The sequence below is a fragment of the Coregonus clupeaformis genome, unplaced genomic scaffold, assembly GCF_020615455.1.
Source record: "Coregonus clupeaformis isolate EN_2021a unplaced genomic scaffold, ASM2061545v1 scaf1374, whole genome shotgun sequence".
In the NCBI taxonomy this organism is placed as follows: Eukaryota; Metazoa; Chordata; class Actinopteri; order Salmoniformes; family Salmonidae; genus Coregonus; species Coregonus clupeaformis.
The window spans coordinates 70555-76213 of record NW_025534828.1 but is presented as its reverse complement, the minus strand read 5'-3'; positions in this window follow the sequence as shown (position 1 = coordinate 76213).

The following is a 5659-nucleotide window of genomic DNA, read 5'->3' as shown; positions in this document are numbered from 1 at the left end:
TCCAGTTTCCCGAGGGTTCTGGAACGCTCCCTGCCTGGTTGCCGGGCAACGCTTGCTAGGCGGAGCTCTCTTGATTTCCGCACCTGCATCCCATCAGCAATCTGCACACCTGGTCCTGATCATCACCCTTCTTAGGCTCTGTCCTAACATCCATTCCCTGCCGGATCGTTAGCCATGAACAGTATGTTTGTCCGTGTATCAGCCTTGGAACTTCTAGCGTTAGTTTTGTTGTTTTGCACCTTTTTGACTTGCTGTATACTTACCTCCGTTTTGTTCTATCTGCAGTCACTCACCCGGAACCTTCACCCAACCTCTGCCTGATGGTCGGCGGCTGCCGAGCAATTACTGGACCTACCACTGCACCCTCAACAACCCATCCACGCCACCCGCTCTGTTCCCTGGATTATTCAGCCTCACTCGTGGATCTATTAAATAAACACTCACCTTTGTTTCAATTTACCTTGTCCTGGTCTGCTTCTGGGTTCTGGCTTAGTAAACCGTGACAGAACGATCCGGCCAGTAATGAACCCAGCGGACCTGGACTCTGTTCGCCATGCCATTACCCATCAGGAGAAGATGTTGGGCCATCATAGCACGGAGCTACAGGAGATCGCGTTGGCAGTTCGGAACCTTTCTACCGGTCTGACGGAGGTCCAGAACCAGCGCAAGTTTCCGGTGGAGGATCCACTACCGGTTTCACCCATCTCGCCTGCCGCTTCTGGAGCTGTGTCCTTCCCGTGAGCCCAAGGTTCCGACGCCGGATAAATATGAGGGGAGCTGGGAAGATGCCGTTCTTTCCTTATGCAGTGTGGGTTAGTGTTCGATCTACAGCCCTACTCTTATGCCACAGACAAGGCTAGGATAGCCTTTGTGATTGAGTTGCTGCGTGGTCGAGCGCTGGAGTGGGCTTCAGCCGTTTGGGAACGACAAGACCTCTGCATGGCGTCATACCAGGGGTTCACGGCCGAGATGAGGAAGCTCTTCGACCATTCCGTCCGAGGGAGGGACGCAGCTAGGCGCCTGTTTTCGCTTCACCAAGGAACTCGCAGCGTGGCCGACTTCGTGATCGAGTTCAAGACGTTGGCTGTGGAGAGTGGGTGGAATGAGGAGTCTCTGCAAGCGGCCTTTTACCAGGGTCTGTCGGAGCAGCTCAAGGATGAGTTGATCTCCTATCCGAGCCTAGTGACCTGGACAGCTTGGTAGCCTTGTCTATTCGGGTGGATAATCGAGTCCGAGAGCGAAGGAGGGAGAAGCAATGGGTTCCGTCCAATCGATCAGCTTCTCAGGTTCCAGTCGGGTCGGGATTGGACCAGAATACGTCGATCATCGTCCACCACACAGGATTAGTGGAGAGGTCCTGTCTCCCGATTCTGAACCAATGCAAGTAGGGCGGCACGGGTTAACCAAGGAGGAACGCCAACTCAGACGTAGGACTAACTGTTGCCTCTACTGTGGTGGTTCGGGACAGTACCTCGCCACCTGTTCCCGGCGCGTCGCCAAACTGCGCGGCTCGCTAAAGTTGGGAGGACTTTTAGCGAGCCAGTTTCGACCTCTCAATACCTCTGTCAGACCCCGTTTCCCGGCTACCCTTATGAACAGGAATCAGAGCTTAGCGATTAACGCTTTATCGATTCAGGTGCCGGTGGAAGCTTTCTTGATGCGAAGTTGGTGGAACAGCTGGGGCTTTCCAAGGAGCAATTGCCGGAAGCCATTGAAGCGACCACTCTGAACGGCAGTAGTCTGGCACGTATCACGATGAGGACTGAACCGGTTAAGATGCTGTTGTCGGGGAATCATTCGGAGATGATTTCATTCTTCATTCTGCCGTCTTCCCATGTTCCTCTGGTCCTTGGATACCCCTGGCTGAAGGAACACAATCCCACGTTCGATTGGGTGACGGGCAAGGTAACGAGTTGGAGCCTTGATTGTCATGCTAACTGTCTCAAGACTGCCTGTCCCCATTCGGTTCCCAGTCAGGTGATTGAGGCTAAACCCCCAGATTTGTCCCTGGTTCCCGAGACATATCACGATTTGGGGGAAGTGTTCAGTAAGCAGAAGGCTCTGTCACTCCCTCCCCCACCGACCATATGATTGTGCCATCAACCTGTTCCCTGGAGCTGTCTACCCCAAGGGAAGGTTATACAGTATCTCCCGACCTGAACGTGAGGCTTTGGAGACCTACATCAAGGAGTCCCTAGCTGCTGGTCTCGTTCGTCCCTCGTCATCACCCCCTGGGGGTAGGATTCTTCTTTGTGGGTAAGAAGGATGGCTCTCTTCGACCGTGTATTGATTATCGGGGGTTGAATGACATCACGGTCAAGAACAAGTATCCCCTGCCCTTGATGAGTTCTGCCTTCGACTCCTTACAGGGTGCTACGGTGTTCACCAAGCTAGACCTACGCAATGCGTATCACATGGTCCGGATCAGAGAGGGGGACGAGTGGTTGACGGGTTTCAATACACCGATGGGTCACTTCGAGTATCAGGTGATGCCGTTTGGACTGACCAATGCTCCAGCGGTATTCCAGAGTATGGTGAACGACGTCCTGAGAGATATGATCGGTCTCTTTGTGTTTGTTTACCTGGATGACATTCTGATCTTCTCGAAGGAACCTTCCGACCACGTCCAGCATGTCCGGCAGGTTCTGCAGCGATTGTTGGAGAATCGCCTGTTCGTGAAGGCCGAGAAGTGCGAGTTTCACGCCCACACAACATCCTTTCTCGGGTACATCATCTCCAGGGGAGAGATTAGGATGGACCAGGAGAAGGTTAGAGCGGTTCTGGAATGGGCCCAGCCCGGTACGAGATTGCAGCTCCAGAGATTTTTGGGGTTTGCGAATTTCTACCGCAGATTCATCCGGGATTACAGCCGTGTGGCCGCTCCGTTAACTGCCTTGACTTCCAGTATCAGGATCTTCAAGTGGAATCCGGAGGCGGATCGAAGCGTTTCTGGATTTGAAGAGGCGATTCACCAACGCACCGATTCTCTCTCAACCGGACACGGCCCGTCAGTTCGTCGTTGAAGTGGACCGCGTCTGATGTGGGAGTTGGCGCCATCCTGTCGCAGCGATGCTCCACGGACAGTAAACTCCATCCCTCGCCTACTACTCGCCGCCTTTCGCCTGCGGAGAGGAATTACGATGTGGGTAACCGGGAGCTTCTCGCGGTGAAACTTGCCTTGGAGGAGTGGCGCCACTGGTTGGAGGGGCGGAGCAACCGTTTATTGTCTGGACTGACCACAAGAATCTTGCTTACGTGCAATCGGCTAGACGTCTCAACTCCCCGTCAGGCCAGGTGGGCGTTGTTTTTCGGACGATTCAATTTTTCCCCTGACGTTCCGACCTGGATCTAAGAACGGCAAGGCGGACGCCTTGTCCCCGGATGTTCTCCAAGACGGAGGAGAGTGGGTCCAAGACCGAGACAATTCTCCCCCGGAACTGCGTCGTGGGAGCAGTTAGGTGGAAGATTGAGGAGGAGGTGATGGCGGCCCTTCGGACGCAGCCCGGTCCCGGTAACGGTCCACCCGGTCGGTTGTTTGTGCCTGAGTCGGTTCGTCCTGCTGTCCTCAAATGGTCCCACGCCAGCAAGATGGCTTGTCACCCTGGCGTGGCTCGGACGATGGCGTTTCTTCGCAGACGTTTTGGTGGCCTGCCATGGCCGAGATACTCGGGGTTATGTTGCTGCCTGTCCAGTGTGTGCGCAGAATAAGAGTACCAATCGGCCCAGCTCTGGACTACTTCACCCCCTTCCTATTCCCCGCGACCATGGTCGCATCTGGCCCTGGACTTTGTCACTGGGTTGCCCGCTTCTGAGGGAAACACGGTCGTTCTGACTATCGTGGACAGATTCAGCAAGTTCGCCCACTTTGTGCCTATTGCCAAGCTTCCCTCTGCCTCGGAGACGTCCGAGATCCTGGTTAGGGGAGGTTTTCAGGGTCCACGGTTTGCCCAGTGATATCGTTTCCGACCGTGGCCCTCAGTTTACCTCTGCTGTCTGGAAGTCCTTCTGTTTGGCCATTGGAGCTACAGTCAGCCTCACATCTGGTTTTCACCCCCAATCTAATGGTCAGGCGGAGAGAGCCAACCAGAAGATGGAATCCACGCTACGCTGCCTTGTCTCCTCCAACCCCACCTCCTGGGTCTCTCAGTTGCCTTGGGTTGAGTATGCCCACAATACTCTCCCTACATCTGCCACTGGGATGTCTCCCTTCCAGTGCCTGTATGGCTACCAACCTCCCTTGTTCCCTTCTCAGGAGAAGGAGCTCTCAGTGCCCTCTGTTCAGGCCCATATTCGTCGTTGCCACCGGACCTGGCATCGGGCCAGAAAGGCACTCCTTAGAGTTTCGGACCAGCTATCAGCTCCAGGCGAATCGTCGCCGGATCCCCGCTCCCACCTATACCATCGGAGATAGGGTCTGGTTGGCCACACGGGATCTTCCTTTACGGACTGAGTCTAGGGAAGTTGTTACCGAAGTTCATTGGTCCGTTTGTGGTGGAGAAGGTGATCAATCCGGTGGCAGTTCGACTCAAACTACCGAGACGCTCAGAGTCCATCCCACCTTTCATGTCTCCTGCCTCAGCCTGTTCTCCTCAGTCCTCTGTTGCCTCCTCCGCCTCCTCCTCCTCCTCCTCGGATGATCGGAGGTGGTCCTGCCTACACGGTGCGACCGCATCATGGATTCCAGACGGCGGGGCCGGGGTTTCCAGTATCTCGTGGACTGGGAGGGTATGGTCCTGAAGAGAGGAGTTGGATTCCGCGCGACAGATCCTAGATGCTGACCTCATTCGTGACTTCTACCGCCTCCATCCTGGCGCTCCGGGGAGTCCGCCCGGTGGCGTTCGTCGGAGGGGGGTACTGTAACGATCCCTGCAGTCTGAGTCGGTTTCTGTCTGGGTATTAGTTTTTCTGCTCGGGATCTCCAGTTTCCCGAGGGTTCTGGAACGCTCCCTGCCTGGTTGCCGGGCAACGCTTGCTAGGCGGGAGCTCTCTTGATTTCCGCACCTGCATCCCATCAGCAATCTGCACACCTGGTCCTGATCATCACCCTTCTTAGGCTCTGTCCTAACATCCATTCCCTGCCGGATCGTTAGCCATGAACAGTATGTTTGTCCGTGTATCAGCCTTGGAACTTCTAGCGTTAGTTTTGTTGTTTTGCACCTTTTGACTTGCTGTATACTTACCTCCGTTTTGTTCTATCTGCAGTCACTCACCCGGAACCTTCACCCAACCTCTGCCTGATGGTCGGCGGCTGCCGAGCAATTACTGGACCTACCACTGCACCCTCAACAACCCATCCACGCCACCCGCTCTGTTCCCTGGATTATTCAGCCTCACTCGTGGATCTATTAAATAAACACTCACCTTTGTTTCAATTTACCTTGTCCTGGTCTGCTTCTGGGTTCTGGCTTAGTAAACCGTGACATGGTGCTGCTAATGCTGAGGGATCTTAGGTGATATATTCTGGATATTGTTGTTACCGATTGTGTCTTTGATGGATCCAAGCTACTCTTTTCTTGTCTGGCTTTTGTACCAGCATTTTGCATTTTGCAGATGTTGTTGTTAACTTCCGTCAGTTCAGATCAGATCAGTTCAGATCATATCAAATTAAAGTGTTTGAATGAAAACACTAACGTCCTGTCTTCTCTCTGTCTCCTCCCAG